This window comes from Heterodontus francisci, chromosome 34 (assembly GCF_036365525.1).
Source record: "Heterodontus francisci isolate sHetFra1 chromosome 34, sHetFra1.hap1, whole genome shotgun sequence".
NCBI lineage: Eukaryota > Metazoa > Chordata > Chondrichthyes > Heterodontiformes > Heterodontidae > Heterodontus > Heterodontus francisci.
In genome coordinates, this window is record NC_090404.1 from 20,152,907 (window position 1) to 20,165,811 (window position 12,905).

General features: G+C 46.2%; 2 pseudogenes; one reads left to right on the top strand and one right to left on the bottom strand.

Annotated features, from left to right (window-relative positions):
* Positions 1-12,905, top strand: part of LOC137349169 (zinc finger protein 585A-like) — a 196,545-nt pseudogene that overhangs the window by 58,024 nt on the left and 125,616 nt on the right.
* Positions 1-12,905, bottom strand: part of LOC137349165 (zinc finger protein 850-like) — a 77,999-nt pseudogene that overhangs the window by 39,670 nt on the left and 25,424 nt on the right.

The window sequence follows — 12,905 nt, forward strand, 5'->3', positions numbered from 1 at the left end:
TTCCTAAATAACTTTCAATCTGCTGGGATCGATCCAGAATCGAGGGAATTTTGGAAAATCACAGCCAGCGCATCCACTATCTCTGCACCTATCTCTTTTAGAACCCTGGGATGTAGGCCATCAGATCCTGAGGATTTGTCGGATTTTAGTCCCTTGAATTTCTCCAGTACTTATTAGCTGATATTAATTACCTTAATCTCCTTGCTCTTATTAGCCCCCAGGTTACCCTCTATTTCTGGTTTGTAACTTGTGTCTTCTACTGTGAAGACAGACACAAAATATTTGTTCATTATCTCTGCCATTTCCTCATCCCGCATGATAGTTTCAGCCATCTCTGTTTCTAAGAGACCAATATTTACTTTAGCTACTGTCTTCCTTTTTATAGAGGTGTAAAAGTTTTACAATCTGTTTTCATATTGCTGGCTAGTTTAGTCTCATGTTTTTTTTTTAAAAACCACCTTTTATCATGTTTTGGTGGCCCTTTGCGTTTCTAAATCACTCCCAATCCTCTGCAACGTTAGAAGTCTCTTCTTTTAATCTAATACTATCTGTAACCTCCTGAGTAAGCCATGGATGGATTTTTCTCGCTGAGTTTTTGTTTTTAAATGGAATGCATTTTTGTTGAACATTTTGAATTTTATTTAGAGATACAGCACTGAAACAGGCCCTTCGGCCCACCGAGTCTGTGCCGACCATCAACCACCCATTTATACTAATCCTACATTAATCCCATTACCCTCTTACCTACCTACACTAGGGGCAATTTATAATGGCCAATTTACCTATTAACCTGCAAGTCTTTGGCTATGGGAGGAAACCGGAGCACTCGGCGAAAACCAACGTGGTCACAGGGAGAACTTGCAAACTCCGCACAGGCAATACCCAGAATCGAACCCGGGTCGCTGGAGCTGTGAGGCTGCGGTGCTAACCACTGCGCCGCCCTAAATGTTTCTGTAAATGTTTCCCACTGTTTATTTACCGCCATACCTTTTAGTCTGCTTAGCCAATCAACTGTAGCCAGATCTCTCCTCATACCTATATAATTGGCTTTAAGTGTAAGATTCTTGTTTGTAATTAGAGCACATCATTTTCAACTTAAAGTGTAATTCAATTGTACTCTGATCACTATTTGCCAGTGGATCTTTCACTTTGACATTACTATTAATTCTACCTCATTGCACAATACTAGATCTAAAATACCTTTATCCCGAGTTGGTTCCACGACATATTGCTCCAGAAAATTGTCATGAAAGCTTTCTACAAACTCGTCTTCCAGACCACCTTTGCCAATTTGATTGGTTTAGTCCATTTGAAGATTAAGTCGGTCACAATCATTACATTGCCTTTGTTACAAACTCCAATAACTTCTTTAATGCTCTGTCCAATGGTATAACTGCTGTTAGGCGGCCTACAACCTACTCCCACCAGTGTTTTCTGACCCTTGCTATTCCTAATCTCCACCCGCACTGATTGTACTTCCTGATTTTCTGAGCCAAGATTCTCTCTCATTAATATCCTTATGTCATCCTTTACTATCAGGGCTACCCATCCTCCTTTTCCATTCTGCCTGTCTTTTCAAAATATTGTGTACCCTGGAATATTTATTTCCCAGCCTTGGTCACTCGGAACCATACCTCTGTAATGGTGATTAGATCTAAACCATTTATCTCTATTTATGCCACTAGTTCATCTATCTTATTGCGGATGGTCCGCTCATTCAGAAAAGTGACTTTAATTTTATTTCAATACGATTCCCGGCATTACTCTCTGATGCACTATCAGAGTTAAACTCTGTCCCTTCCTGTCCCACTCAGCTTGTCTTTACCCACATCGATGTACTTTTCTATTGCCTCAACTTTTATCTTTGGATTTCAAAATCTCCTTTCACCCAAACCCTCCTCCCCTCTTAGTTCAAAGCCATTTTTCCCGACTCTGACCATGGTGCACTCTGATGTTTGTAGACTTTGTCCCTTCCTGTCACACCCTGGTTACCATTACCCATCTCGCTACCCTGCACTATTGCCTGGTCATTTCCCTTACTCTTCAAATCTCCCCTCATGTGAACTGACACCACCAGCTCACTTTCGCCACACCCCCCCTCCCCAGCCCCACCCACCCACTCTTTAGTTTAAAGCCCTCTCTACAGCCCTAGCTATACGACTCAATAGGACTCTGGCCCCAGCATGGTTCAGGTGAAAACCGTCCCAACAGTACAGCTCCCTCTTTCCCCAGTACTGGTGCCAGTGACCCATGAATCGAAATCTTTGAGCCACGCATTCAACTCTCTGACCTTAAATTTACCCTAAGCCAATTTGCTCGTGGCTCAGGTAGTAATCCGGAGATCACCACCTTTGTGGTTTTGCTTTTTTAAAATTTAGTCCCTATCTGCTCATACTCCCTCAGCAAAACCTCTTAGTCCTGTGTTATTGGTACCTACATGCACCACTCCAAATTTCTCTCCTGCCCTGAGATGTCTTTAACCCTAGCACTGGGCAAGCAACAGAGCCTTCAGGACTCATACTCTCGGTTATCTATCGCCCTAACTATGCTGTTCCCTACTACAACTACATTCCCTTTTGCTCCCCCCACTTGAATGACCCCTTCACCACAGTGCTGTGGTCAGGTTGCTCACCGTCCCTGCAGTCCTGGCTCTCGCCCACACCAGCTGCAAGAACCTTGAACCAGTTGGAAATTTGCAGGGACTAATGTGCCTACAGTGTTAGCTTCTGGGTCCCCATACCTGCCTCACTCACAGTCACACCCTCCTGTCCCTGAGTACGGACCAAATCTGAAGCACCTACCCTAAGGGGTGTGACTGCCTCCTGAAACAAAGTGTCCAGGTGACTTTTCCCTTCCCTGATGTGTCTCAGAGTCTGAATCTCAGACACCAGCTCAACAACTCTGAGCTGAAGTTCCTCGAGCTGCATCCACCAGCTCCCACATGCTATAACTGGGCGGCACAGTGGCGCAGTGGTTAGCACCGCAGCCTCACAGCTCCAGCGACCCGGGTTCAATTCTGGGTACTGCCTGCGTGGAGTTTGCAAGTTCTCCCTGTGTCTGCGTGGGTTTCCTCCGGGTGCTCCGGTTTCCTCCCACATGCCAAAGACTTGCAGGGTGATAGGTTAATTGGCCATTATAAATTGCCCCTAGTATAGGTTGGTGGTAGGGAAATATAGGGACAGGTGGGGATGTGGTAGGAATATGGAATTAGTGTAGGATTAGTATCAATGGGTGGTTGATGGTCGTCACAGACTCGGTGGGCCGAAGGTCCTGTTTCAGTGCCGTATCTCTAAACTAAATAACTGCAACACATCACCTGCCCTGCCATCTCTACTGTGTTTTATTTAACTAGTTCGCTTTCAAGTTTAGAAACATAACTGATAATTGAGTTATATTAAGTAATTTACTTCATTAAATTTAATACAATACTTATATCTCCCCAGTACCAGTTTAACTATTGCCCCCATTTAGAAAGGGAAAAACAAACTTAAAACTGACCAATCACCTACCTGCGGCCTAATTGATGCCTCTGGGCTCGAGCTCTCAGCTCTCACTGTCTCTAGCTCCCTTTCTTGGATCATTGCTTGTTCTGTAAAAGACCAGAACAGCAGCTCCTCCCTCCCTGCACCAAATTCCCACACATAGCAAATTCCCAAGTTCAGCACTCAGTCGAGCAGAACTTTGTGCTGCTTACTTTCTGCATTAGCAAAACCTCCTGTATTTATACTGGCTAGAATTTCAGAGACCTGAGTCAGGCCCTGCTGACTAGGGAACCAGTTCTAACTAGCTACCTAAGGAATTAACTGTGCAGCTGAAACAAGCAAGCAGCTTGTTTATCACTAAGACTGAAATAAACTACAATTTAATGCTAAAGTTAAGCTAAATGCAAACTTGACTAGACGTTAGAAAGACATCAACCCTTGAAGTTTCCAAACTTACCAAATTCCTGAGATAAGCACTCTGTCTCATAGCACTCAATTGAGCTGAACTTGATGCTACAAGTGGTTCTGTTACATTAATCCAGAGGCCGAGAGTTCGAATCCTGCCATGGCAATTTGAGAATTGGAAATCAAAATCTGGAAATAAAAAAGCTGGTTTATCAGTAGAAGTGACCATGAAGCTGCTGGATTGTCGAAGAACGTGTATTTATACAGCACCTTTCCCAACCTCAAGGCGTTCCAAAGCACTTTACAGCCAATTAAACATCTTTAAAATGTGAATTCACTCTTGCAATGTGGGCAGCCCACATTGTGCACAGCAAGATCCCACAAACAGCAAACGGATAAAGGACCGAATAGTCCACTTTTTCACAATTGGCGTAAAATTGGTTCGTCAATGCCCTCCAAGAGATGAAAATCTGCCGACCTCACTTGCTCATAGAATCATAGAAAGTTTAAGGCACAAAAAGAAGCCACTTGGCCCATTGTGTCTGTACCAACTGAAAAACCATCCACCTATTCTAATCCCACCTTCCAGCATTTGGTCCGTAGCCCTGCAGCTGATGGCAATTGAGGTCCATATCCAGACTCCTTTTGAATGAGTTGAGGATTTCTGCCTCAACTACCCTTTCAGGCAGTGAGTTCCAGACTCCCACCACCCTCTGAGTGAAAAAGTTTTTCCTCATCTCCCCCTCTAATTTTTCTACCAATCACTTTAAATCTATGCCCCCTCGTCACTGACCTCTCTGCTAAAGTGAATAAATGCTTCACCTCGTCTCTATCCAGGTCCCTCAAATTTTGTACATTTCAATCAGATCTCCCCTCAGCCTTCTCTGTTCGAAGGAGAACACCACCAGCCTATCCAATCTTCCCTCATAGCTGCATTTTTCCAGTTCTGGCAACATCCTCTTCAATCTCCTCTGTACCCTTTCTAGTTCAATTACATCCTTTCTGTAATAAGGTGACCAGAACTGCACACAGTACTCAAGTGTGGCCAAACCAATGCGTTATACAGTTCCAGCATAACCTCCCTGCTCTTATATTCTATACCTCGGCTAATAAAGGAAAGGATTCCATATGTCTTCTGAACTACCTTATCGACCTGTCCTGCTACCTTCAGGGATCTGTGGACATTCACTCCAAGGTCCCTCACTTCCTCTAAACTTCTCAGTATTTTCCCATTAATCGTGTAATCCTTTGCCTTGTCTGACCTCCCCAAATGCATCACTTCACACTTGAAGTTGAATTCCATTTGCCACTTTTCTGCCCATCTGACCAGACCATCAGTATCTTCCTGCAGCCTACAGCTATCCTCCTCGCTATCTACCACACAGCCAGTCTTTGTGTTGTCCGCAAACTTCTTGATCATGCCTCCTACATTTACGTCCAAATTGTTAATATACACCATAAAAAGCAGGGGAAAACAGTACTGAACCCTATGGAATGCCACTGGAAACAGCCCTCCAGTCACTAAAACAGCCATCAACAATTATCCTTTGTTTCCTGCCACTGAGCCAATTTTGTATCCACCTTGCCACATTTCCCTGTATCCCATGGCATTTTAATTTTCAACCAGTCTGTCATCTGGGACCTTGCCAAAAGCCTTTCTTAAATCCATGTAGACCACATCAACTGCACTACCCTCATCTATCTTTCTTGTTACTTCTTCAAAAAATTTGATCAGGTTGGTCAAACAAGATTTTCCCTTAACAAATCCATGTTGACTATCCCTGATTAATTTGTGCCTTTCCATATGACAGTTTATCCTGTCTCTCAGAATAGATTCCAATAATTTGCCCACTATTGAGGTTAGACTGACTGGCCTGTAATTATTCGGTCTATCATTCAGCTCCCTTTTTAAACAGGGGTTCAACGTTAGCAATGCTCCAGCACCACATCTGTATCCCATGAGGACTGGAAAATGATGATCAGACACTCTGCTATTTCCTCTCTTACTTCGTTTAGCAGCCTAGGATACATTTCAGCTGGCCCTGGTGATTGATCAAAATTCAAGGATGTTAATCCCATTAATACTTCCTCTCTCCCTATGTTAATCACATCCAATATTCACACACTTCCTCCTTAACTACAATATCTGATTTGTCGACCTCTTTTGTGAAGACAGACACAAAGTATTCATTAAGAACCATACCAATATCTTCCATCCCTAAACATAGGTTACCTTTTTGGTCTTTTATGGGCCCTACTCTCTCCTTAGTTATCCTCTTACTCTTAATGTATTGATAAAACATCTTTGGGTTCACCTTGACTTTGCTTGCCAATATTCTTTTACGCACTCTCTTTGCTTTCCTAATTTCCTTTTTGATTTCACCCCACCACTTTCTCTACTCCTCTTGGCTTTCTGTAGTATTGAGTTCTCAGTGTCATATGCTTTCCTTTTCTGCCTTATCTTATCCTGTAGGCTCCTTGACATCCATAGGGCTCCAGATTTGGCCATCTCTCCCTTTTTCTTTGTGGGAATAGGTTTACTCTGAACCCCTTGAATCGCCCCTTTGAATGCCTCCCACTATTCTGACGCTGATTTACCTTCAAGTAGCTGTTTCCAGTCCACTTTCGCCAAATCCTCAGTTTAGTAAAATTGGCCTTGCCCCAATTGAGAACTCTAACTCCTGTTCTATCTCTGTCCTCTTTCATAATGATGTTAAAACTGACTAAATTATGATCACTACCACCAAAATGCTCTCCCACTGCCACTCCTTCCACCTGCCCATCTTCATTTCCTAAAACTAAGTCTAAAGCTCTTGTCGGACTTGCTACATACTGGGCAAAAAGTTTCTCCTGAATGCACCTCGAGAATTCTGCTCCCTCAATTCCTTTCACACTAAAACTAACCCAGTTAATATTGGGGTAGTTAAAATCCCCTCCTGCTGCTGACCTATTGTTCTAGAGATTTGCCTACTTATCTGCTCTTCTATCTCCAACTATTTGGGGGTCGATAGTACACTCCCAGCAGTGTGACTGCCCCTTTTTTGTTCCTTAGCTCAATCCATATGGCCTCATTTGATGAACCTTCCAACATATCATCCCTTCTCACAGCTGTAATAGTTTCCTTGACCAAAATTGCCACTCCCCCTCCTTTCTTACCCCTGTCTCTATCGCATCTGAAAACCCTGTAACCAGGAACGTTGAACTACCATTCCTGTCCCTCCTAAAGCCATGTTTCTGTAATAGCTATGATATAGTTATGGGCCTGTAAGTGTGACTGAAGTCTTACACTAACATGGTTGAATATTAACTGCCCCTGAAGTGGCCGAACGAGCCACTCAGTCGGATGAAACCGGTTCAAGGAGGCGGCCGCCCACCACCAGCACCTTCTCAAGGGGAGACTAGGGACAGGGTAATAAATACCAGCTTTACCAGTGACACCCACATCCCAAGAATGAATGAGTAAAAACTTGCAGCCAGTCCTTTCCTCAAAGGGACTGGTGGAAAATCTGAACCTCACCCACTGGAGACACCAAAACCCATCCAAGACCAGTCATTATCAACCAGGTTTTCTCGCACCCATTGCCTCCCCCTCAAAGGCTGTGACATTAAAATCCCCGTGTTTCAGGTGGCCCCAGTCAGAGTGGTGCCCTCCCCAGGAAAGAGACCTGCCCTGCCGGCTGCTGCCTCCCACTCGAGCCCCAGGCTCGCTCCTGGCCGTTCACCCGCTGCTGCTCACCCCGAAGCTCCGCCTCCACCGGCGCGCGCCGTTCCCAAGCTCCGCCCACCTATTGACAACACCGACGACCGTTAACCGACTCCCACCCAAATCTGCCGAGGCGGCAAAAAAAAAACCCTCCGCGCGCCTCCGACGATTGCTGTTCGCGCATCAGCTGCGGTGGGGGCAAAAATGTCAGACCCCGCCCCCAACTTTGTTAGGGGGCAAATCTGCTCCAACACTACTTGCCAGGCTAAATTAAGCGTCCCAAGAAGTTAGACGACGCACCCTGCTGGTACCGCGCTCTCTGCCCCAGCCGCGGCCGACCGCGCATGCTCAGCTCACACCGCCCGTCCGTCTAATTGACGGCAGATCTGTACCAATAGGAAGAGCCGCAATCGAAGCAAGTGAGGGGCGGGTCTCGCTCCACGGAGAAGGCGGGGTCGCCCCGTACCCCTGTCCCGCCCCCTCGTGCTATTGGTCCGGAGCCGCCGTCAATCACTGTGATAGGTCGCAGGCGGGAGCTCCGTGCCGAAGGCGCGCATGCGCGGCCGGGGAAATGTTCAGAGCATGCGTATTGTGAGTGATGGTGGTGCAGAGTCGTTAAGTAGCAGCAGCAGGTGAGTGAGGAGGCTTCATAAACACTTGGTGTAGGCCTCAACATCCCCAATAACAAGCTCTCAGTCCCGCCTTTGCATCGAGCGGGACGGTAGCTGCGGGGCTTCTCCCGGTGACAGGCCCGGGGTTAACGGCCGCCAGATTTCCAGCTGGTTTGGAGGAATTAAAGATTAATAAACTGTAACATCAAAGGAGAAAACTTTAAAGGAAACTGAGCTCAGTTATAAAGGGGCCTGGGGGAGGGGAGGGAGGAACCATTTGGGACACAGCACAGGGCAGGAGGTCCCCCCTCCCTGGTTCCACAAAGACTCCCCTTGGACTGGGCCACACCTGGGTAGGGCTGGCTCAAGGTGCAGGAAGCTGCAAGGCTGAGCTGTGGACTGGGAGGAGTGGGGGGGTTTGACTGACAGGCCTGGGGAGGGGGATATCAGGGCAGGTACACACACTGCTCCCCCTTTTCCTCCTGGGATCTTTTACTGGAGTCGTGTTGCTGAGTGTTTCTAAACTCTGTCTCCCTATCCCGGTAATGTCGGTGGATTGGAGGTTGCTGTGAGTGTTGGACTGTATTGCCTCTCCTCATTCTCCCACTCCGAGTTCCAGGCTGCAGAATCTGGTGGCTCGATGCGCCTGGAATGTTAACTCTGTTTCTCTCTCCACTGATCTGAGTATTTCCAGCACTTTCTCTTTTTTTATTTCAGATTTCCAGCATCCGCAGTATTCTGCCTTTGTTTTATTGCAGGCGTTGCTCGCAGAACTGAGTCGAGAAACACAGACGGACCAATTAAGGGCTGATTTGTATCTGGGTGGGTGTTGGATGTGGAAGTCGGTATCTGACCTGTGTGTAAATCTTTGTTGTTGCATCAGTTGGAGATGGAGGAGAAGCTGCTGGGTTTAACCCTGAGTACTTTTGAACCCAGTCGGGCATAACAGTTTTCAATGTGAGACTGTCAAGGGAGGTAGATTGGAGGGGAATGTGCAGTAGGGGTCATGCATGATCATCCTGGGCCAAGAAGCAGGAGGGGAGAATGTTGTGAATTTCTATCCTGACTGACAGTGATGACTTTGGTAAACTCATTTTACAGGGTGTAAGAATGGGAGGATTTGCAGATAGGAATGTCAAGATCTGACAGTCACCCGATTCATCAGGACTTGAATATCATTGACTTTTGAATGTGGAATGAGAAATGTTTGTCTATTCTGACTGTGTGAAAAGATTTAAAACATCCGTGTGAGTGGAAACAAACCAAGACACTCACACCCGAGTGAAAGTGTTCCAGTGCACTGACTGTGGAAAGACCTTTTATCAGTTACGTAATCTGAAAAAAAAGTCGCACCGTTGACAGCGGGGAAAACTATTGAGGTGTTCTGTGTGTAGACGAGGCTTCAACTTGTCATCCAACCTGGAGAGACCCAAGCACACCCGCACCACGGAGAAACGGTGGAAATGTGGGGACTGTGGGAAGAGATTCAATCGCCCATCCCAGCTGGAAATTCATGGACGCAGTCACACAGGGGAGAGGCCATTCACCTGCTCGGAGTGTGGGAAAGGATTCACTGACTCATCCAACCTGCTGAAACACCAGCGAGTTCACACTGGGGAGAGGCTGTTCACCTGCTCAGAGTGTGGGAAGGGATTCACTGACTCATCCAACCTGCTGTCACACCAGCGCGTTCACACTGAGGAGAGGCCGTTTAAATGTTTTGACTGTGAGAAGAGCTTTAAAAGGAAACGTGATCTGCAGATACACCGACGCACTCACACTGGGGAGAGGCCATTAACCTGCTCTGAGTGTGGAAAGGGATTCACTCGGTTATCCCACCTGCTGAGACACCAGCAAGTTCCCATATAACTGCAGGTGTTGGATTCTGCTGTTATTGCTGTGTTGATCACATCCAGAACTGAATCATGACTGGAAGCCTGTTTCCCATGGGGTTCCACAGGGCTCCGTACCAGGTCCCTTGTTTTTTTCTGGTATATAATCAATGCTTTAGACTTCAATGTAGGGGGCATAATTAAGAAGTTTGCAGATGAGACAAAAAGTGGCCGTTTGGTTGACAGCGAGGAAGAAAGCTGTAAACTGCAGGAAGATATCAATGAATGAACTAGTCAGGTAAGCAGTTGAGTTAATTAAAGAAAGCCAGCATGGATTTCTGAAGGGAAAATCATGTTTAACTAACTTGCTGGAGTTTTTTGAGGAGGTAACAGAGAGGGTTGATGAGGCCAATGCAGTTGATGTGGTGTACATGGATTTTCAAAAGGCATTTGATAGAGTACCACTCGACAGACTAGTGAGCAAGGTTATAGCTCATGGAATAAAAGGGACGGTAGGAACATAGATATGGAATTCGCTGAATGACAGGAAATAAAGAGTAGTGGTTAATGGATGTTTTTCAGGCTGGAGGAAGGTTTGTAGTGGAGTTCCCCAGGGGTGAGTGCTGGGACCCTTGACTTTCCTGATGTATCTTAATGATCTAGACCTTGGTGTACAGGGTGCAATTTCAAAGTTTGCAGATGAACTGTGAGGAGGATAGTGTAGAACTTCAAAAAGACATAGACAAGTTGGTGGCGTGGGCAGACAGGTGGCAGACGGAATTCAATGTAGTGAAATGTAAAGTGATTCATTTTGGTAGGAAGGACATGGAGAGATAATATAAAATAAAGGGTACAATTCTAAAGGGGGTGCAGAAGCAGAGGGACCTGGGTGTATATGTGCATAAATCATTGAAGGTGGCAGGACAGGTTGAAGGAGCGGTTAATAAAGCATACAGTCTCCTGGGCTTCATCAATAGGGGCTTAGAGTACAAAAGCAAGGAAGTTATGTTGAACTTGTATACGACACTAGTTCGGCCAAAGCTGGCATATTGCTCCCAGTTCTGGGCGCCGCACTTCAGGAAAGATGTGAGGGCATTGGAGAGAGTGAAGAAAAGATTCACGAGCATGGTTCCAGAGATGAGGAACTTCAGTTATAAAGATAGATTTGGAGAAGTGGGGACTGTTTTCCTCGGAGAAGAGAAGGCTGAGAGGTGATTTGATAGAGATATTCAAAATCATGAGGGGTCGGGACAGGGTTGATCGAGAGAAACTGTTCCCACTTGTGAAAATATCGAGAACGAGAGGGCACAGATTTAAAATAATTGGTAAGAGAAGCAGAAGCGACACGAGGAAACTTTTTCACACAGCGAGTGGTTAAAATCTGGAATGCACTGTCTGAGAGTGTGGTGGAGGCAGGTTCAATTGAAGCATTTCAAAGGGAATTAAACTTGTATGAAAAGAAAGAAGGTGCAGTGTTACGGTGAGAAGGCGGGGGAATGGCATTAGGTGAATTGCTCTTTCGGAGAGCCAGTGCAGACACGATGGGCTGAATGGCTGCCTCCTACACTGTTACAAGTCTGTGATTCCGTGAAAATGGCAAATGGAATTCATTCTGGAGAAGTGTGAGGTAATACATTTGGGGAGAGCAAACAAAGCAAGGGAATCCACAATAAATGGTAGGATACTGAGAAATGTAGAGGAACAGAGGGACCTTGGAGTGCATGTCCACAAATTCCTAAGGTGGCTGGACAGGTAGATAAGGTGGTTAAGGAGGCAGATGTGATGCTTGCTTTTATTGGGATGAGGCACAGGATATAAGAGCTGGGAGGTTACAGTGGAACTGTATAAAACACAGGTTAGACCACAACTGGAATACTGTGTGCAGTTCTGGTCACCACATTACAGGAAGGATGTGATTGCATTAGAGAGGGTACAGAGGAGATTTACAAGGATGTTGCCAGGATTGGAGAAGTTTAGCTGTGAGGAAAGATTGGTTAGGTTAGGGTTTTTTTCTTTGGAACAGAGGAAGCTGAGGTGTATAAAATTGAGGGGCTGAGATAGAGTGGATAGGAAGGAGCTATTTCCATTATCAGAGAGGTCAATAACCAGGGGGACATAGATTTACAGTAATTGGCAGAAGGATTGGAAGACAGTTGAGAAATCTTTTCCCCCAGAGGGTTGGGCGGGGGGTGGTTGGTGGTCTGTATCAATGTAACTCAGATAGACACAGCATGTTAGAGCAGACTTGTGGGGGGGAAAGGTAACTCTGGACTAACCACTGGACTTTCTCTTCACAATGAGGAAAATGTGACTCTTTCCGTACAATCAAAACTACTAATAAAGTCATGAAAGATAACTTGGTGTGAGCTGAATTATTTGGTAGAATTAGTGTTATTGGGCTGAATTGTACCAAGCCCACGATGTCGGGCTCCTTGGCGGGGGGGAACCAGAAGATGGTTGTGGCAGAGGCCCACCGCGGAGGCTGACGCGGGGAGGGCCCGGCTCAATCCTCCCGGCGGTAGCGAGGCTCAGTGGCAGTACCAACACTTTTTTCCCCCCCCCCGCCACTTGGCGACAGGACCTCAATTTCCATATTTAAATCAATAAAACAAATTCATTTAAATAGACTTACCCACAATCCTCCGAGCCCGCTGTGGCCTTCAGTGCAGCGCCCCCATGTCTTCAGTTCCCCCTCTGGGGAAAGCCGGCCTGACCCTGGTGGGGAGGGGAAAGGAGCGAAGATTTTTACTGCGTTGGGGGGGTGGGGGAGATGGTGGCAAGTGGTGAACTTTCAACTTTGTGCAGTGCAGTTGGGGGGGGGGGGGGGGGGGGTAGAATGTCACAATTCAAAGGTAAGTGGCTTTTGGGGGGG